General features: G+C 36.9%; 1 protein-coding gene across 12 annotated transcripts in view; it reads left to right on the top strand.

Annotated features, from left to right (window-relative positions):
* Positions 1 to 23,217, top strand: part of LOC126859476 (protein split ends-like) — an 80,150-nt gene that overhangs the window by 4,134 nt on the left and 52,799 nt on the right. For 5 of the 12 annotated variants that reach the window (XM_050610884.1, XM_050610810.1, XM_050610908.1 and 2 more), the window contains exons 2-3: positions 13,649 to 13,928; positions 16,215 to 16,820. The gene's annotated coding sequence lies outside the window, so the exon portion shown is untranslated. Of the gene's footprint in view, positions 1 to 10,616; positions 10,716 to 13,648; positions 13,929 to 16,214; positions 16,821 to 23,217 lie in introns of those variants that run through there. The other 7 variants (XM_050610855.1, XM_050610837.1, XM_050610827.1 and 4 more) reach the window with 3 other exon arrangements.

Below are 23,217 nucleotides of genomic sequence, written 5' to 3'. Positions count from 1 at the left end.
AATACTAAATGTCGCGATCTTCATCTTGTAAATGTATTACGCAATACAAAAATTTTGATTTTTTTAAATTTTAATTTTTCCATTAACAGAAAGAGACAGAAATGGAAAGCTTATTTTCTTAACTGCAAATTCTTTGACAAATTAATCGGTTCGAAAGTTTTGCAGTACCAGTCGCAAAAATTTTCAATGCTTAACATAAAATTTTTTAATAAGTAAGATACACTTCTTTACGAAAATAAAATTTGAGGGAAATAATTGAGGAATTATAACTCGTCAAAAAAAAACATTGAAAAAAGGTTTGCAAGTTACAAAATATATTTCAAGCGCAATATTAAATACTAAAATTATTTAAAAGATATTTTTTTTTCGTGGACCGATTTGTTTTCACAATATATCGCACTGTTTTCAATTTTTTTTTTTCAAAATGACGCCGTCGTCTACAAGTGAATCCTTATCATAAGCACCGAGTGTGAACCTCGTCGAAATTTCACACAAGTGGTTATGTGTTCGAAACGTATTTTTATTAGAGTCAATCGATATATCACCTCGTCGCGCCACGTTCTCGCATATATTAATGCCCCGACATTGAAGCAAGCGGCATTCTACTTCTAGTTCGATCTTTAGCCAGTCCGTCAGGCCGAGAGAAAGTGCGCGACATTTGATACACCCTATATACACGTCGGCCAGCTCGAAACGACCTTACGAGATGGCCGCCGCCGCGGCGCGCGGAACATTCTTGGCCTCCGAGGCTCTCGTGCTGTATTAGGAAGGCTTCACGATAGTCCATGATATTCCTGAATATGCGTTCAACATATTCGACCATCTTGCCCCGACATTGAGATTTCCGAATATTTAATATATCGCGCATATATATATGTTACAGATTCATTTTATACGTCAAGTGAAAATTATATAATGTCAAAACAAGATTATTTTTCGTCCGATAATAAACGAGAAAATATTATACAACAAATGTTAGATAAAATGAGTATTTACCATAAATGCCTAAGCTACAATTATTTGAATGTTAATTTATATTTACGCAATAGTTATATATTCTTCTGATTTAAATAAAATTTTAAGAATTATGTTACTAATATATAGTATAAATAATTTTACATTTCACGTGCTGTTAATCTCTTATCATTAGACGAAAAGTAGACGTTCGATATATCTGTAATTCTCATATAATGCACTTTTTTAATACGTCTCTTCAATTAATTTGATTATCTTGCGTTATACGAAAAAATATATACACTTTCCATCTGGAAAGAGATAAATAGAAAAGAATTTATGACCGATCGTCCTCGAGAATACTCTGAGCATTTAATTTCGGGCACACGCCCACCGTTACATAAGTCTGTGCGACGATCAACGAGTATCTTATCGGTTATCTGCCGAGTATTTTGATCGAGAACGTGCAGGGCTGTCGATTTACGGGAAAATGTCGTGAATCGATTCGTTTCAAAACTTCTTCAGTATGAAAGGTTGTCTATATATCGCGAGCGGGTTATCAAATTTTTTTTTTTTTCACTATATCCTCCTTCGAATACAGTAAACACACAAAGTTTCGCATTCAATGACGATTAACTGTTTGAATTATTCTTGTTTCCGATTATTTATATAATTTGTATGTGTGATATAGATGATACTTCATAATTTTATATAAGACTTTGAAACTTATATTATTTCTTGAAATCTTTCAGGGCTTTCATGCTTCCCATAAAGATAAGTAAATACGATTTACCTTTGAAGTTTAAAATTATAAAAAATATATATATGGCTTTTCTCTACCGAATATATTATTGATTTCGTTCACCATACGCGACGCTATCAGAAGCTGGAAAATATTTCGCAAGATTTCGCGTGCTGAGAGTCACCACGTGTGAGCATCACTCTTATCATACATATATATATATATTATATATAAACTTCGCGTAATCTTTGCTTCTCTTTCTCCGCTACGTCGCGAGGCCAGTCTTTTGATAGGAGGATGATTACGTCGTAATTCGCGTGTGACGCGCCTCGTGTCTGTTCGCGTCTGTCTGCTCGCTCGCCTTTTTTCTTCTGTTCCGAAAGGACATACAACTTCCTCCCGTTCGCGCACGCATTTCCGGATAGGACCGTTACAATTTCGGTGACTTCAAATATCCGATGTGGCGGATAAGATCGATAAAAATTTACCTCTCCAGAAATTGTTACGGCTCTCTATTGTTCGCGTGGTTAGAAGCACCGAGAAATATAAATTCATCGCGAAATAATTTATATCGACTTTGCGAAAATTCTGCTTTCAAAACAGACCCCGTTTCGACATTTTTATTTTATTGAGTAATAATTAAAAAACAAAATGCATTTTTCCTCTCTCTCTCTCGTTAAATATAAGCGTATTTTTAAACGAGAAAATAAAAATACGCTTATATTTATATATCGACAAAATAATATAACTGCAACTTTTTTCAATAGAATTATTTTTACAATGGGTTTCCTCTGGAAAGTTTTTTGTTCATCGCACAGTTATGATATAAAGAAAATATTATATAAATACAAATATATATACATGGATTATAATTACAATTCATCTTTTTTTCTCGACATACTATTCATCAAATTCGCAATGTATTACAAAAAAGTGTGCGCGGTACACATTCGCGTTTTACGAAATTACAAATAGTCTATATATCTCCTTGGCCGGATGTGTACCAGGAGAATCTCGAAAGGGTTAAAGCAGACTCGTGTCACGAAAACTGAGCGCGGCCAGCCAGCGACGTTCCTTCTCACGTTGCCAGATCTATCCGTTCGCCCGTGAGTATTTTATACTTGGCAATGCCGCACATCCGAAAGCATTACAACGGCGTTTCGCTCAGATGCGGTCGATGCAACGGCATAATTTTTCGCGATATATCCGCAATTTCAATACGAAAATATGTATGTGTTGATTTTTAATATCCTAATAATCTCGTGCGAATAATTAATTTTCTGCGAATATTCTCTCCCTAACGTGAGAGGGGAAATGTGAGAGCAAACTTTTATTATTTTATATTAAATTAATATTTTTGTATTATTTTAAATATACCACAGTATATTTTTTTATATACACATATAACTTTATAATGAACATCTATTTGCAACAATCAGAAACTTCTCAAGTTCATGAGTCATATGGATTTAGTTGGTTCGTTGTATAAGCTGACATCGCAGATTTGGAAATGCAATTTGGTATTTTGCTGAAAAGAGAGAGAGAGAGAAAGAGATAAAAGCTGCTGTTCTGAGCTATTTTGTAGTAAATCCGCTTTTGCGTAGATTCTCACATCAATCTCATCGGACCTGTTACTTTGCGACGTTGCTTTATTCCCAAGCCAGGCCATTAGCGATTTCCTCTGTTCGGAGGAAAATATATATATCGATAGATATGACGTCCTCGTTTATCAGATTTTTGCATCGTCACGCGTGACTCAGATGGTAAAGCTTAAAAAAAACGTATACAAGCATCGCATCGTCGCGGATAAGAGCGCTGTTTCGGCAAATAATCGACACTGTCGTAATTGGGGGACGATAACGACGACTCTAACGCGCTCTCTTCGTCGAATTGTTATCAATTTTTCGCAAGGGAATATCGCGAACATGGACGGATCATTAAACTATTCGCAATCTTTTCTTCCGTCTTATTTTTTATTTTATTCAATTAACATTAAACGAAAATTCAACGAATCGTTGCGCCGACTGTTTTCTCAGACCAAAGTTGAGTCGAAATTATCGCGCGTTCGCACGCATGTTATTGCATTTGGCATTCAGACGCGACGATGAATACAAGTCGCGAAGCTTTGTCAACAACGATCATTGAGACTGATAATTTTTAATACAATGCAAAGTGTCGCGGACTAGGACATTTTTCAAAATTTCTGTTAAAAGAAGACAGCTGGACAAATTTTTTAACGAAAGGAATCAGATAAAGGAGAAGTAGAGACGCCAGTATTTCTTATCTCGCTCGTATAGGAAAACGAAATATTATGAACCGACATATTATCACCCGACTCGTCGGATTTTCTTTAAACGTGACCGGCTAGCTTGGCCCCGTTTCATGTTCAAGCACGCTGACGCATACACACATGTGTGCACGCACTTGTAGCACCGCCTACAGCATCGTCACACGCATGCAGGCATCGATCTGTGGCGATGTTAAGTCCATTGCGAGGCGGATGGAAGGAAGGGCCGGTTTTCACGTCTGAGAAATTCTGAAAATTAATAAACGCTCAAGATGAAAGAAAAGGTTTATATTTATAATTAAATATTATCACATAATTATGATTATACAGCTCTGCAGATTCGATTGCGTCTCATTATCTTTCCTTACAGCTTCCTTCTCTAATTTTCAATATTAAATCTGTCTGTAATTAAACGTTATATTAAAGTTCTATTCGAGTACGCTTGAAATTAAATTATATGAAGAATATCGACCTTTATCTCTTCTACGTCCGTGAAAATTTAGTCGCGCGAATAGCCATTTATCCTCGATCGCTTGTAACTCAAAAGATAAGGCCTTTCTACACTTTCTCATGCATATAATCTTGTTTCTGTACACGATACATGCAGAATTCCATTACATACTTTCGAGTTTGCTAGAAGGATGTTTTTCTGTTTCGTGGCTTTTCCTAGTTTATACAAGATTATTATTATATCATTATTAATGACTTTGAAAGAAATTGCATGTTCTTTGTTATGAGTTCTCTTCTTGTTCCTGTTCTGTAATCTCTTAATTCTTTTATTCGCATCGTGTAGGTAGTTGCAGTCTGGAAATATTAAAATCATAATTTTTTATTCATATATTTTTCTTTCATTTATTCTTACTCCGACTATTCCAATATTCTTGCCTGTATATTACAATTTCGTTAATGAATACAACTTTTGCGCGTTTTTTTAATTTGAGTTACAAGATACATCGTATTATATTAGTGTCGCCACTCTAATGACGAATTCATTAGCTTGGAGTTCTATTGCGGTATTACTCATGCAAAATTAACCTTCTATAATATGACCTCGAATATATCATGTACACATATACATATGTCTCCCGCGTTCCTTAGACTGTCACGTTTATGTTAATCGATTTGAGATAGTTAATTGAATTGAGATCCAATCGTTTTTTTTATAAAATTTTTTAAAAGATTTTATAAAAAAATATTGAAAGAGTCAAACGAGATGAGATCAAGAATATATCTGTAAATTACTCTCCCCTCAGATCTTGCTTCGCAACGATAAACCGCAGACTGGTTCGGAAAATGTACCGGAAGTAGGCCTGGTCGAAAATAACACGGACAGCCTATCGTAGCGGAATGAAGGCTATAGTTCGTTGACTTATTCAGAGCCGCTACGACGACATCGCGTCGTCGTCGTCTGAAATCGATATCGCGCCCGATATTTCTCGCCGGATACAGCCGCGATAACGAATGCTAAAGTTGTACGCAATATGGCCGGATTCGCGAAAAACATACTCCGGGACGTATCTTATAAGAAATCGAAAAATAAAGGGGAAAAAAAGAGAAGTATTTTTGCCAATTATGTTATTTTACCAATATATTTTTGTTTTATTTATTTTACCATATTTTTATTTTATTTATTTTATCAATATATATTTTATCAATATATATTTTTGCAATATATATTCTTCTATAATTGATATGACAGTATAATAGATTTTTTTTTTTTACATATATAAATTACTATAAGAATTTATGTAAAATATTTAATTGCTTTATAAACACAACATTTTTGCTTAAAGACGGAAACGTCAGCTTGTTTTTTTTTGCGATGTATAAAAGATTAGATCAAGTTTGTACGTTGTCTAAAAGTTAGATACTCGAACTTATTTGTATGCATGCGACATTGATCGGCTCGAGGATCGCGAGCGAGTGTTAATGGTCTTATTTTTCCTTAATGAGCGTTAATGTGCCGTTAGCCCGCGCAATCGCCAATATATTTATATACCATTGTGTCTTTTTTTAACGACTATAAAACTTGATATCGCGACGATACGTTGACAGAAACAAGCATTACAATTGATTATAAGTCAAGTGCATATTGAATATTATAATTATCATATATCTTTAAATAAATTTCATTATATTTTAGAGATTTTGTGTTTTTCCTCAACGGCATTAAAACCTTGCGGCAAAAAAAAAAAATATATAAAACACGGATAATTTTTTTAAGTCGTTGACGATGTTTTTCTTATATTTTTCAATTTTTAGACACACATATATTGCGCGTATATTTAATTAATCCCAAGGTCAGTTTTTCTTAAGTTCCAAATGTGTCATTCTAAGCTTTTCACAATCAATACGTCGCGTCGTCAAGTTGAAACAATAGACCGACTTCTGTTCGTGTAGCGACCGCGAGGGCTTTACATTTTCATCACGACCAGTTCAGCGTGCATCTCTCAGGTCGTCTTTTTCACGCGTCGAAGGAAGAATGACACGACCCCGCGTGTACGTTCTCTCGCGTTCGGTTCGGTTCGACTGCTCTCGGCTCGGCTCGACTTTGAGTCACGGCGGCCACGACGGAGCTATCGACCGTTCTGGGTTTCGCGAGATAATAATAACCCGGTTGAAATATATTTGGCGACGCGAGAGGAACGACGTTGTACTTTTGAAAAAACTCGCCGTTCACGCGCGGCGACGGCGAAGGCGGTGGTGTGGCAAAAAAACACGCGGGTTTACATGTACAAAGTTGGCCGAGAGCATCACGGCTCCCCTCCTCCCTCCCTCCCTCCCCTCTTTTATGCGTCGCTCGTTAAAATGGCCTTCGCTTGTCCCCTTATCCGTCAAAATCTGCAAATGGATGTAGACTAGTGTCGCCGATAAAAAAAACACTAAGAAACACGTAGACATGAATATTTATTTTTTATTTATTTTTAGCATCGACTTATTTTCTTCTAATGGTTAAATGAAATATCGATGAATCAGTATCGAGATGATCTGTTTTTAAGATAAGAACGTGAAGAAAAATTGCTCTGTAAAATACAACTGACACTTCTCGAGAAAAAAGTTTTATTATTTCTATAAATATTATACATCGAGGAAAATTGGAAAATTGTTTATTATTGAGAGTAAGAAAGAAAGTAATACTGTTGCTCAAAAAGGAAACAGATATATTCATATTGATTATAAATTAATAAATTTATAAATTGGCGTCAGAATTTTATTTGGTTGACTGCTTCTTTATGGCATTCATTGTTTTTGTAATATTAACTTAAAATTAGGATTTTACGGATCCTTTTGCTTTTTATAACCATCGATATTCTTTTTTTTTTTTAGATTATAAAATTTAATCGTCATTTCAACTTCTTTTTTATATTCTACCTTGTACCTTTCGTCTTATTATACACACGTGTGCAACTCAATGTTAATTTTACGTATCGTATAAAGAAGACATTTGAAGAATCGCAATACACATACACGTGCGCAGAGAATATACGGCACATAAAAGTATAAATAGATTTTTGTTTGGAATTTTGTCGCGTATTACAAATCGTCTAAAATGGGCTTTATGCTCTAGACTTTGACAATGCCTGTCGAGAGTCGAAGAAGACGAGAAGAAGCGGCGGGTGAGGCATCGCAATAGCGTTTCCCGCCGGCTTCTGGGAGCGGCAATGAAGACAGAGAACGTCGTTTATTTTGACTTGGCGCATCAACGAGCGCCGCCGAGCGTCGGTCGAACATTGTTTGTCGTTCGTTTGCCGGCGAGGATACGCGTATACAGGGTAGTTTTATCGGTCATATAACCGAGATGTTGATTTTACAGAAAGAGAGAGAGAGAGAGAGAGATAACGAGAATGTGGAGTGGAATTTATTCGCGCGATACTTTTTCGTGTTTAAGAAAAATTTTTGATTCTGTCGAAAAATTGCGAGGAAACGTCTCCTTCTGACCCAACATCGAAGGTGTTTGTCGCGAACTGTAAAACTGTTAAACGAGAGATTAATAATAGAGTAAATAGACTTGTGCGTGATTCTACGAATGTCAGGTTATAACCGGTTAAAATTGAATGTCAGTCGGCTCTCTGTGGCCGACGGGAAAGGTGGGGAATACGAGAGTCGCGAAGGTAGAATATCGCTGTCATATCCGAGACGTAACAAGATTCGGAAGCTCGCGGAATGAATAATTGCTGGTCGTGTGTCGGAGTCGTCGCGCGAGGTCACCAACCAACCAACCAACCGACCGACCGACCGACCGACCGGCAGGGGGGCGGGGACGCGACGCTGATTTACGAGGTTTGAATCACACCAACACACACACGTGCGCTGCGCATATATGCATGCCGAGTAAAGTACGCAAGCGGGAGAGAGAACGGCCCTTTCGGTTTTTATAACCTCCAGCAGGTGGGGCGTTTTAATCGATAAACGGCATGGCTATCACGCGCACGACGACGGCAAAAATCGTCGTCCGTTCCGGGTTTAAAGTAGCGCGAGAGCGTGTGTGTGTGTCTCTCCGCGCCCTTCGAGATAATACGATATCTTTAACTCTTCCTACGCTTCCTCGCTTTTCCCGTGAGATATTTGTCTTCATCTCGAGCTTTGAGAAAGTCGATATTACTGTAGGCGTTAAGGAAGAATATGAATAGAGAGAATACGATGATATGCAGCAACGAGGCTCGATGGCAGAGTGTTTACTCGTTGGTAGAGAGAGAGAAGTCCTTAGGATGATCGAATCCCGGTAGGGCCCTTCCATAATTCTTCCTCTGCTCGGAAAAGGCTTACTGAGCGCGATCAGCATCGTCGGCGTCGTTGGCGTCGTCGTCGTCGTCGTCATCGTCATTGTCGTCATTGTTTTCAAACGGAGCGTAAACCGCGTTCTCTCGATATAACGATCCTAAAATATCCTTTGACAGGGCGTTTTTGAACTTTCCCTCCGCGGCTTCGTTGTTTTATACAACGCAACGAATTCTAAAAATATAGCGAACACGCGGGAAGCGACCCGTGCAGATCGCCGGCGTTTAAATGACATTTAGACGCGATCGCTCCTCGAGATCGAAAAATAATTTGCCGGATTTATGTGTTGCTCGACTTGATGGTCGACCTGAAAACCCGGGGTCTGCGTTTACAGAATGTAATATTGCGCAACAATCCGCAATTCACTACATTCTATTACATAGATATCACATCCTGCCACTAGAATGCTTGAAAAATCGCGAATTGTTACACGATTTTTTTCCTTTCATTCTGATATTTTTTTATGAAAATTTCCTTACAGATATCTTATTTGAATTAATGTTTTTATAATTAAACGATATAGTATATAATTATATAAAGTCTGTTATGTCAATAACAATAATAATATTATAGACAAATCATATAATTAATAATTCATATCGTATAAATTAATTCATTAGAGCGATTGTCGAGTAAGTTAATTTTTTTCCGCTTCAAGCTCTTTTAATAATTCATAATTGGTGCTATAAAATCTTTTGAATTGTTTATGGGAGAATATTTGTAAATTTTTTTTTAAATTGGAGCACCATTATTTATCCGTAGAGAGACTATCATTTCATTTTCTTTAATTATTTATCAGAGTTTTTACACGAATGAGCGAAAACTTGAAATTCCTTGATTGAAAATTTGCGAAAACAAGCACAAGTGTATGGGAGGATTAAAGAGAGAAAATTCACGATAAACGAGACGGTTTGATTGTTATGTTTCAATGAAGTTCGCGATACGAAATAGCCTCTACTTTCGCCGTCGCGCTCTCCACGCGCGTGCGCCATAACCGATAGCGGGTTAAAAAAAAAGAGGAACATTTTAGCGAAAGTGTGCACGCATGAAGCGAAAAGAGCTATCAGAAAAAGGAGGCGAGAGCGAACGAGAGTCGCTTACGAAATCTGCCAATGCGCGCGCGCGCGCTTTGCCTCACCGAAAAGTCAAGGCTTTTGTCAAGGATGTGACAGCGTGTACAGTCAATGTCGAATTGTTTGGAAATATCTTTTGCTCAAACTTGATGAATTCTATGAATATCTATCTGTCAAAAATATTATATACTACTAAATGTTTTTTTTTTCCTGATGTAAATGTATTTAAATACGATACGTATGTAGCTTGGAAAAGAGATGAAAGATATCTTCGATATTCCAATATTTTTTTTTGATAGATATATTTTGTTTATATTTTTGTGATAGACAAAACGTATCAAAGAGATAAATTCTCGGTACATCTACACGATAAAAAGTATTAAAAAAATTAAAGACAATTATATTGTAAAACTGCGTCTGCTACGCATGTATTCATCATCAAGAAGACCAAGATTTTCATAGAATGTACGAGGAGCACGGTGGACCCGCCAAACGAGTCAAGGGTTACACGGCCGCTGGTAACCACCTCTGTGCTCGTCGTCAGAGGGAATGAGCTCTCTCTCTCTCTCTCTCTCTTTCTCTCTCCATGCAGCAACGCCGAGAAGTGGAACTCGCATGCGTGTGGCGTGTTGTTTGTGCAGCAGCAGGGAGGAGAGCCGCGACTGTGGAGTAGTCTTCGCCGGGCTCGGGGACCGATTGGAGTAGATGGGGGAGGGAGGGGAACGCGGTTGCGGTCAGGGTGGGAAGGAGATGCGAGACGCTGCGCACGAACGGTGAATGGGTGAAGCTAGAGGCGAGAGTGGGGATGTGTACGGCGGCTGCGGGTAGCGGGGTAGCGGGGGGAGAGCGCGGATCGGAAGAGATATCTGGACTCCATGATGTAAGGAGACAAGGGGTGTTGCTCATACGCGTGTTTACGTTAGCCGGCCAATAAGATGTCCTCCAGTCTGGCCGCGTCACTACGAAAGAGCTTTCCGCTCAGTAATATACACGTAGAAAGAGAGAGAGAGAGAGAACTGCTTATATGTGAACCGCGATTATTGAGGTGCACCTCGTCTTCGATACCAGTCTTAGCAATCGTCTTATATCTTTGATAGCAGCAAAATAGATAATTAGTAGCAATATATACATATAATATCTTTTTAGCATCATTATTGTATCTGTATACATATGTCTATGCTTTCTTAAAAGATAATAAAATGTATAGATGTTTCGAGAGATTTTCTTTTATTCTTTAAAAAGTAAAAAAAATGTTGCGTTTTATAAATATATTATACAATTAAGAAATTTTTTATCTTTTAATTGCTATTGGACAGGTGATACCGAAATATTAATATTCTCAAAGATTTTATCAAGTAGGAGGGGAAGTTTGTACAGCTGTATTCGATATTATTAAATACTCGGAACTAAAATTTTTTTATATTATTCCTCACCATCTTTGAATAAACAAATATGAAATACATATGTATTACTGCCGAATCATAATAGATAGTAGAGAGAGCTGGATGCGTAATGTATCTTAAAGGAAATATTCTCAAGGTGGACGAACAAGTGTATCATTAATATGTACAGTGCACGATGACTCAGCTTGTAGCGCACGAGTCATAATGATACGAAATGTACGATTAGATTTCAAGAAAATTTTCAACACGTACATAATTAACGATAACTACTGAGAGAGAAAAAAAAAACCGTTTATTTTTCGCTATCGTGCATACAAAATATTTCTATATATATCCTCGCGCATTTCTATATATATTCTTCTCAATTTCGAATCGATTTTTTTTTTTTTTTTTTTTTTAGAAAAATTTAATTTTTACAAAACCATTAAATGCGCTTCATTTTGTACTCGACGCGATAAATGTTTTTATTTTAGAGCAGATTGGTTATTATATTCCACAGTGTCTATTCCTTGAGAAATCTGAAATTCTCCGAGATTTCTTTTGTATCTGGATAATCCAAAAATCCAGGGAATTTCCAAAAAATTTTTTTTTACAAAATTTAAATAGACACCCTGTATTTTTTTAATAGGCATTAGGAAAACATTTCGACGATCGTAGATCGTTATTTTTGCGCTGCGTAACGAGGGAATCGATCGAGAGAGCTAGACTACTCCCGTACAGCTGATATTTGTCATTTTTGTTGTTGTCGCCTATTTCAAGCTCGCGAGACGAATCGACCCGGGTCCCTTCGACACGGCACCGACGGCGCAATTCAAAACGCGTGTCAGATGCTTTCTCCCGCAGTATTTCCCACTGCGCGAGGATCGATCGCGCCCCCATTGCGTGCTTGGTACACGTATCCCGACGTAATTGCCGTATCTCTGTCGGCTGCTGCGGATTTCCTGCAAAATATACGATTTACGTTTCTTTATGCGTACGACGTAACGAACGCTGTATCCGAGATTTTTGCAAATTTTTCTTGTAAACATTTTTTCATCTCCATGCGCGAAATTTCTGAACGATTATTATTAACGATATCTTGGTTACAGCAGCAAAAGAATGTTCTATTTGCTAAAACTTTAATTTGAAATATTGAGGAGAATCTAAGTCTCGTAAAGGAGCGGGAGAGGAGAGAGAAGTTGAATTAAAACTGATAATAATAGCTAAATAAATTTGACATATTAATAATTCTATCGAGGGGAGAGAATTTTCTGGCTACTATCTCGTACTTTCATCCTCGAAAATACAAAAGTAATATCTCGTTTATTTATCTCTCTTTCTAAAGGGAGGAGATATAATTAAGTATTAAACTTTTAGCAACAGTGTAAAGTTAAAAAATTTTTTTCTTCATGTATTCACAAATAATATGTTGTTATATTTTTGTACATGTCATTTCTATCTATTTCTACTTTATTTGCGTCTTATATTTCTACACACTGTCTGGATGTATAAACCGTGTTCAGTGGTGGGTTCAATAACCGGCCATTATCGAACACTTATCCTAAACCTGACGCAATCGTAATTTCTTTCTACCACATCGCGTATTTTCAACTTTGTAAATAATGAGCATGTAATGATGCTATATTAAATCGATGGTAGCAACAATGCGCATCTCTGTTTTTTTTTTCTTTTTTTGCTCCTACATCGGTTCACGTTCGATTATTCATTTGCATGTTAATTCGTCTTCATTTATAGTTAGCGTACGTGGAAATACACGGGTCTTAATTGCCGACGATTACGCGCGGAAAATAGAGAGACCGAAACGCAGAATGCTCTGTGAAGTTACAAGTGTTTCGTTATCGCGTGACCGGTTACTATCGTGTGCACCGCTCAGTCTGTAACGTAATTAGTTTCCGCAAGTATTCGCTGTTCTAAAGAAAAGAAGCGGACGAATTAGTCAATGGAAATCTCGGTGTAATATTCATTTCGTGATTGCAGCGAACCTTTCTAAATTTCCGCATTAATTATATGCAAATGCGCGCGTTCACGCACAATATGCGTCAGATTATCAAGAGACTAATGACATTTACTTTTATTTTCAAGCGTTTCTCTCTCTCTTTATCATTTGCATTTTAAATATATTTAGAAACAGAAAAAAAATTCCTGATTAGAATAATTTTACCAAAGAGAGAAAGAGAGAGAGAGAGAATTTTAGAAGCTACGAAATCGAAATATGTAATTATAAGGAACGCATTTTTTTTCAAATAAAAATAAAAATTTAAATCTAAAAGGAATGGAAGGACGATGTGTTAACGTTATCGCAATTATTTCAATTCCTGAAGTATTTACTCCCTCGCTAATCGCTATTTATTTTTCGTCAATTGGCATCGGTGAAACACGCCTTAACGAGAAATCGTACTTTGTTCCACAGGAGGAGGGATTACTGCTGGTGTTGGAAGAGAGGAAATTCTCGGCCACTGAGGTCGGCACTCGCCAACTTGGATGGAAACGACGGCGAGAAGAAGGAAACGTGGAGGCGGCGGCACGCAGAGGGTATCGAGAGAGGCGCGTCGTTTGGTCGCGTAAAAGGCGGATGAAGGAGAGGAGAGAAGGATTCACACCATTCGTTGGAATCTTGTCGGAAGCGCGCGATCACGGGACCGAGAGTGTTTTCCTTCTCGGACTTTTGGCTGTTTCACGATTTTCTACGAGTGTGTTTTCGCGAATGTTTTTCGGCATTTTCCTGTCGCTTTCTCTCTCTCTCTCTCATTTCTCTTTCTTTTCGCTTCTGCGTAGAAAGCATAAGATGACGCAAAATCCGATCGAATGATAGGATTGTAATTTTAGTAATCATACAAGTAACAACTATCGCGCGTAAAATAAATGATATTGTATTGAAACAACTTTAATTTCTCTAAACGATTAATTTAAAACATCTCATTTATATTTACTAAATGCAAAGTTTTATTTAAAGAAATATTTTCAGTATATTTAAATTTTTTTAACATAGCTATCTGTTAATTTGTCGATCCAATCAGGATGACAAGGATACGTATTTCCATAAGATTAAGAAATCGACAATTATCTTAGCTCTGGCAATTCCTTTTGTTAATGACTATCGTAAATTATTCGGTCATCAATCATTGATCGCTGATTATTCGGAAAACTTATTAGTCACATTAATTTTGATGAGTACCTCTTGCTCAAATTTGTCCGGGGGAATTAGCGGGGCTCGATCGCCGACGATGAAAACATAGGCAACGTTGATAGCGCGCGGTTCCGTTGTGGGAACGATAACGAGCTCTCCGCCGTGGCGCGACGGCAACGGGGACGATATTAATAACGGCGATGACGAGTCGCAGGTGGAATACAGAGCGCAGGAGGTGCGCGGGTCAATGAGGAAATTGTCGGGCGCGCGAGGTGCGCCTACCTTGAATGCTACTAGCAGAGGGGAACGGAGTGGGACGTATATAGGAGTGTGTAAGAGAGAAAGAGAGGGCGGTGGAATGGTAGGGATAACCGAGAACGAGACGAAGTGTACCGAGGGAAAACGAACGACGGACGCAACAAAACCGCTGCCGACGGTGCACCAACGGCGCGCGAGGAGGCCGACAAACGCGGATCGGAGAAATATGCGGACCTTTGTGCGAACAGCTGAACCGGAAGTCGAGCGGACAGCGCGCCTCGTCTAATCGTCCGTCATCGCCGATATAGGCTCAGTCGGCTCTCAAACGGCCGACTGAGAAGGCGACAGCGTGTCTCGCCTTACGATTAAGTTGACCGAATCGAAAAGTTACGGAATCGGAGAAATTCTGAATTTGCCTAACAGATTCCATACGTTGTAAGATTCTTAGTTCATCTTTGAACGGAATGTTTTAGGAAGAATGCGAGGAAACATATACATGTACACGAGATAAAAACGATTATCGATTTGAATATAATATGTCAATGCCCGAATTGCATTTTTACAGCGCGATTTAATTTGAATTTGAGTTTTCCAACAATTGTTTATCGCAACATAGGAAACTCACAATTATTGATACATGTTCTTAATTAAACGCTCCTATATTTAATTACTGTGCACGCGCTTCTTCTATTCGTCTTGTAAACATTCGGATATTAAATTGTCTAAATTAAAATTAATAATTTATCTTTTCCTGAAGACTGAACATCTGCTACATTCGTATTGAGAGAAAGAAAGAGATATATCGTTTCTTGTGATACATATATTGGCACGTACTTCGATATTAATAGTGCCTCTATTCCACGCGGAACACGTGCAGCGCGCGTGTATCTTCTATGTAATGACGCGTACATATACACGAGCTGGTCGAGTCGGTGCAACGCTCTTCGATTAAACAACGCGTGTCTCGCGGTTATTTCGCCGTAAAACGAAGCTGACGACGACAGCGCGACGCGATTCAAAATACTCGGGGTGGAGTTGCGTAATCGAGATGTACTAATCTAGGAAACCGAGACCCTTCGTAATTATTTGGCGTCCGCGTGTGGTCAGGATCTAAATTTATCATTTCCGATTTACAAACTCATTCGATCGAAAATAAACATGATATAATAGGATAAACAACGATGGTATATATCGCTAATATACGGGCATGATGGATTATAGAAATGAGATGCAAATGAGATAATTACGTGAATATGCATTACTTGTATAATTAATCAAAATCGAATAAATTTTACGAAAAAGAAACGAAAAGTAAATACGAAACTTTATAAGAGAGAGCAAATGTCCTTGAAAAATATTTTATAAAAGAAGAGCGAAAAAAAGTCATAGAAAGATTCCTTCGCTTTTCGAATCGGTCACGTCACAAATCGGTTTTTCGCGCTCGATGACACCGCGTAAAGTTCATCGCGCGCGCATGCGCTTAGTGAGGCGCGAATTGCGTGCGTTCTCCTCGCGCTCCAGACAGCCGCGCGACGTTCGTTACGGATCTTGCGGATGCATTAATTCGACACATTTCCCATCCTTTCCACAGAGATCGCAGCGGAAGCGGCGACGCGAACAACAGACCGAGAAGGAAGAGAAAAAAGAGACGTGAGGTGATTCTTCTTCGGGCGGTGTCTATGCGTGGGTGTGTGGTGCCGCGTGACGGTGCACGTTGCACGCGTGACAGTGCGCGGGTGCGACAGGCAAAGTAAAGGAGGAAAAGAGAAGGGGAAGGGGGCGAAGAAAAGAAGAAGACGACGAAGGGTGAAGTAAATACACGCAAGTGCGAGACGACGGAGACGCGCAGGAGGAAGAGAAAGCGGGCCAAGGGGACGACGAGTGTCCTCCGCGCGCGCGCGCGCGCACGAGACGCGAATTATGCTGCGGTGTGACGTGGTGCGAGTCGTCTTACGGATTGACCGGTCGATTGAATTCTCTAAATAGGATACGCGCCACTGCCGGCGTTCCCGCGTGTGTGTACATATGTGTCAGGGCGCGCGTGTGTGCGTCGTGACTGCCGCACGAAGGAATCGTCGTCGACGTCGTTCACGCCCGGCCAGGCCGGGCCGGTGAATCGCCGCGTCCGCGCCGGCGGATCGACCTGCCGCGGGAAACTTTGGATCCGGTTCGCTTTCCACGGCTGACGTCATTACCGGTGAGTCCTTTTCTTTTCCTTATTCTTACATCTTTCTTTATTTTTCCTCTCGCCGGCGATCAGCGTGATCGAACGCGGGATTGTTTGTGTTTCGCGTTTACTCGAAAACAGGGTGTCTATTCTTTGGAAAAACATAGAAAATCTGAAACTCTCACATATAGAACTTTATTGGAAATTTTTTTTTATTTTTTCTTTGATAATTTTGCTTCTATGTTATGTATATGTAGTCGAATCTATCTTAAGTATATGAGTCGTGAAAAGTAACGTTGCGGATTTGGGATATACGCGTCATAAGTAAAAATTACTCGCAAAAATATATTGTTATATAAAAAAAAAAAATTATGTTGGTTTGTGGCGTAAACGCACTTTTAAATTGAGCTTTAATAAAAGAATGAGATATATAATGATAGAGTGATCTTTTGCGTCCTCTATAGATCTCAATAAACATGACGGAAGGAATTTGGCAATAAATTAATTAATTCATCATTATACATTGCGATAATATACATTCCTTCTCATGAAAATGTTGAAAAATAAATATGTCTACAGCTCTCGGCGACACTAGTAGTTTGTCATTAGTAGTAGTATCATTTAAAGTTTCTACTATTGATTGAAAAAAAAAAATAAATAATAAATATATTTATATCACTCTATATATGTAATATATATTTTTTATTGTAATTTTTAATGATAAAGAAATAAAAATGTTTCATAAAATATTTATTTTACGCAAGTTTTTCAGCTTTTTTAGTACATTTTCAGATCTAGTATTTTAAATTTAAATGGCTCTTTATTTTTCTTTTGTATGGTGGAAAGCATTAGAAAATACACACAATAAAAAACTTATTTAAGAAAGTTGCACTCAAAAAATCTTTAAAAATATTCCCGTTACCTGAAATATTGAACAAAAGTATCTGAGGAAATTTTCGGCGAATTATCTTACAAGATTCCTTAAGTAGACATCTTATAATTTATGCTACAATAATATTTTACGCTACTTTAACAACATTTATTACATAGCGTGTATGCGTGTATATTAAGAGTATGACCTAGAATAGGAGCACCGTTGTTTTCAATTATCCACAATTAATCGCGAATAACGAAACATGCTTTTTGCCGATTTCGAACATTGAGGAATATCTCTAGAAAGATTAAAATATCGCTTATTAATGGTATTAACGAAATAAACTTAAATTATTCCCACTGTTTCTTTCCAAAATTGAAAGAAGAACGAAACACTGACAAAATTGAGGAGAAATTTATTTATTTATTTATTTTTTTTTCTACGAGCATATATCCCGCTAACTTTAAACTTTTGGCCGCGCGCGCGAAACCGGACGTACGTCTGATCCTTTTCAGGTAACGACCTGTCGGTTGGTCTGCATTGCGTTCTTGCAATATGTGTGCGTAAACTCTCCGCACTGTGTTGGCTACTCCGTCAGGCGAGTCCATCCTTCTTCTTTTCCGAGCATGAGGAAAGATGGCCGCCTGTGTGTACAAACCGCATAGTTTGCTCGCCTCTCTCTCTCTCTCTCTCTCTCTCTCTCTCTCTTTCATCTCTTTCTTCGTGCAGTTAGACGAGACACAGACGCTGGCTGGCAGGCCGACGGACGGACGGACGGTTTTAGAGAAAGTCAAAGCGAGAAATTAGAATGCACCGGGGGATATAACGAAGGACATATGCCTATTACCAGGCAGCAGTAATTTTTCGAATATGTAGGATAAAAATATCGTTGACGATTTTTAGAATTTCGAGTTAGCTTTCAGTCGTTGAAAACCTATACTGAAATGACAATTGTAAATTTTGTAAAATTAGAAATTAAGAAGCTCGAATCATAATGCGGCATCCACCTATTACATTTCATAATTCAAATTTATATTTAATTAATGCAAAGAATTAACGCGTTAATTGGAACATACAAAAATAATTAAATTAAATTTAATATATTTGATTATAAATAAATTTTAAAATTTGAGAAAAGTGATTTTATAAAATCCATTAAAAACAGCATATTAAAATGACTACGTTATACTAAATTTTAATTTTAGATCTGATCTTTGCGCTTTATGATCTTTTTATTCGATAGAATAAATTTTATCGTGATGCTTGGATATGATTGCGAAGTTCGATCATTCTCTCGCAACGACAGTTTTGCTGAGGCAAGAGTAGAGCTCTTTTTTTCTTCACCTTGTACTCGAATGAAGTTTTGCAGTCGCGCGTCCGTCACATTCACGGCTTTCTCTTCGCTGCGTTGGATATAATTTTGCATCCGGTGCCGATATGTGTGATGTCGCGCCCTTAATTAATTTATTTTCCGTCGTTTCCGCGCGAGTTTGTCGCGCGGCGGCGCGAATATCCTCGAGATTTCACGTCTTCCTCATCTTCGTTAATTCAGATCAAATTTGAATACATGACCCAATCAAGTTAATGCTAATTAATTAATGCTAGTTAATTTTTTGCTTCCACCAATTAGCAAAAAATTGATAAGGATGCTGAATTAATTACTCCATTTTTGAAAAATATTTATAGCGAAAAATAAATGAGCTCATAATGATATCAGAATTAATTTTCAATTATTTGCTTTAAGATATTATAAGTAGATTCCGAAAAGATTTAATTGTTGTGTCCCGAAACGGAATCTTATCTAACGATATAAAAACGATAAAAATTGAATAGTTTACAATTTGATATCAAATTATTATTTCCCGAAATGACTGAGATATCCTAGTTTCGAATTTATTAATAATATACCACTCGCGAAATTTAAGATCAAAGCAATAAATTTGCACTTAATTATGCCGTACCTCCGAATTGAATTTCTGTTGATGGAGGTGTCAGGTTAACGGAAGTTTCAAAGTGTGCGATCAGTAATACTATCGTATGTGTGACTCACAGACAAGCGACCGTCTAATGTAGCCTGTAATGGTTGGCCAATTCTAAACTTTAATGTCTCAAAATGATGTAAAGTGATTACAGTACTTTCCGTGAAGCTAAGTGAGCAATTAAGTTTACGAATAATACATTAACAAAATTATACACATATATTACTCACCAATCATCGGCTGATGTCTCTCCCGGATCTTCTTTTCCTTAGACGCTCCTTTATGGCACTCACACAAGACTCACTTGCGAAAACACGTTTAATTACGATCAAGCATAAATCACGAGAATACGATGATCACACGGCACTTTCCATAACATTATCAACGTTAATCACACGATTTTATTTTATATTGCGATGAAAGAAGGCGAAGATCACGATTATACGGCAAACGGATAGTGTACACACAAACACACATGTATTTTATTTATATATATATATATATATATGATAATTCTTATTGTTATATATATAATAATTTTTATTGTTTCTTATTATAATTAATTGTAATAAAATGTTCTTTTTAAAAAATATGAAAAGTATAAACACGATATATATTCGGCGCTTACTTTCCCGTTCGAGTCTCGTCGCAAAAATAACAACAAAGCGAGCGCGTATAAACGACAATGTCGAAATTTTGTAGCGTATAGGGCACGTATAGATTGTTTATACGTGGTCGCATTGTCGACATTCTCGCGTAGCTCAAACGAAAGGAATAACAAGTTGTTACTTCTTTAACAACGCGAACAGCTCCCGTGAATCGTATTATCCGTCAAAATACAATCAATATTCATTCTTTACGTGTTCGTTACAATTACAATTAGTTGTAAATGAACACTACAATTTTTATATAATGCATACATATATAGTTTTTGTTAACGTGATAACATTTTGTGAATTCAATTTCAATCGATCGTATTTTGGTGATTAATGTCGGACGAGCGTAATTAACGATGTTCTCTGGAGTGAGTGTTGCGTGTAAGTATCATAGAAGAGTAAATAGAGATAAAAATAGAAAAAAATTTGTTGTACTATATACTAGAAAAGACAGTTTTTTGCGAAAAAACAAACACTTTTTTTTTTTTAAATGTTTTTATTTTATGTACTTTTAATATCTTTACTATCACATTAAATCTTTTACAATCTGCTTCTCTATCTATCTCTATCCATTCGCAATTCACAAATATAAATATTCTTTATCCAAAAATTTTATTCTTTTATTTTTTATTTTAATTTTTTTAAAATTTCAACGGATTAATGAGATTTTTTATGGTTGATACTAAACACAACATAATTTGAATAATTTTTAATTTAATGCATAATAACAATTTTTGTTAGGCATCTGATTTATAATTAATATAATTTTAATAATTATAATTTTAATAATTTATATTACTTGATATTCATATATATTTAACTTTATTACTTATATTTGCACGGTAATATAAACTTGCATAATAACTCGGCAATATAATCCGCTTTGCATTATTTTGAGACATAGAAGTTTAAAGCCGGTCAATGATAAACTATGTTTAGATGATCTGTCTATAACTAGCATGTATGTTTAGTGTTAGTGATCATATATTTCAAGATCTTTAATCTGGCACCTCCAGAGAAATTAGATTTAGATGTATGGCGGTAAATAAGTGTGAATTTATTGTTGTAATTTAAAATTTCGCGAACAATAAATCACAGTTCTGAAATAAGTTTACAAAATAATCGAGAATCTTTCAATTTAGCGCAATTAATTATTTTTCTTCGATTTTAAAATATTTGCTCGAGATATGTTAAAATTATTGCTCACTGTTTAATTTAAAAACAGAAAGAAAAAACAATCGAAAAATATGCGAGCATAATGTAAGTCAAAGGTTTCACCTTTAATAAAAATCAATTTCCTGTTAATTGGTGGGAGCAATAAATTCAAAAAATTCACTCGCAAATTAACACGACATAAAAATTAGCATTTAACGCATAATTAACGTTTGAATTTGATTTTTTAAAATAAGAGTATCCAAGTTATCCAAGATATCTCCCTCATTTTTCGCCTACATACCTATCTCGTTTTTTAGATGCATATTATATATGATATCGATCCAGCATATTCCAATATAAAATGCGCGCTGCGACAAACCGGAGAGATCCGAGACACGACGAAGAAGGAGAAGCGACGAGTTAGAATGGAACGATACCGGCGGGGAAAGTGTGGAAACAGAATAGGGGAAAGGGAGAGGGATGCGTGCGGGAGAAAAAGAGAGAGAGAGAAAAAGATGCGGAGAGGAGAAAAAGAAAGCGAAATGGGAATATATGGGAACGAAGACGGAAGAGATCTGTCGGTGACCCATGGAAAGTCGCCGACGTGCACACATACATTTGTCATTTTACATTTTCGCATTTGTCATGCTGAAATTTTTTTATTCTTTACGACGCAAATCACATTCTGTCCGAATAACTGTAGGATCGAGGTGCGCGATAAGCTTATGCAAATGTCGACAGTGTCATAGCTGCACTATTGATTTTTTCAAATGAACGTGATTTATAGAGGACATTTAGCAAATGAGCCATTACACAATTAATCGACCTATAATAATACGTTGATTCAAAGATAACGAGTCGCGCGACTGAAGAATCGCTCTGCTCGCGGCACCTCGAGCAGTTCAGCTTTAATAGCGGAATATTGTTCGGACATTATTTTTAATTTCGCACAGAAAGCAGATGCATAACATCTCTAATACACATATATACGCATACATATATGCCATTCGTAAGATTCACCGTGTGCGAGCGTTCTGATAACTGTACCGCGGTGGAGAGAGAGAGAGAGAGAGAGATATGACGTAATGTTCTCCCGGAGAGAGATTACTTGTCATCCGCACACATCCGACTCGTTTACGCTCGCCGCGAATGAGATCTCGAATCTAGAGGATATATTCTCTTGAATTTTTATTACGTGCTCACCTTCCCCTCTCTCTCTCTCTCTTTCTTAATTATTATTATCGCAATATTTATTTTGCGCTTGCAATTAATATTTAAAAGTAATTGCTTTTATGTTGCTAACCAGTTCTTTCGGAATTTCAATTGATGGAGCTTCGACTTTCTTTTTTCCTCAAAGAATTCTAGAAGTTCTATGTTTAATTTTTTTATATTTAAAAAAGAAAAAAAAAAGAAAATATCTCTGCCGCTTAAGCTTAGTGTTCATTTGAGAATGACTCTCGACAGTACTTTGCTTAGATTTTCTCTCTCTCTCTCTCTCTCTCTCTTTCTCTTCCTCTCTCCTTTTACTATATATATAATTGATGTAATATTTTTCGTTTTGAACAAGAATTTTTTATAACAAGAAGATTTTATAAAATAAATTATAATACTTTAAGAGAAAATTTTGAAGCATATTCCCCAGAATTCTCAAGAAAATTAAAAGAAATTCTGCGCGTTTTTGAATGATGAATATTACAAATATAAAATTCTCGTGCAGTGCAGTATAGTTGCGACAAATACAAACGACATTAGCCTAAATTTAG

Source organism: Cataglyphis hispanica, chromosome 1, assembly GCF_021464435.1.
Source record: "Cataglyphis hispanica isolate Lineage 1 chromosome 1, ULB_Chis1_1.0, whole genome shotgun sequence".
NCBI lineage: Eukaryota > Metazoa > Arthropoda > Insecta > Hymenoptera > Formicidae > Cataglyphis > Cataglyphis hispanica.
Note: the sequence above shows the minus strand (reverse complement) of the source record. Positions and strands in the feature narration are given on the sequence as shown.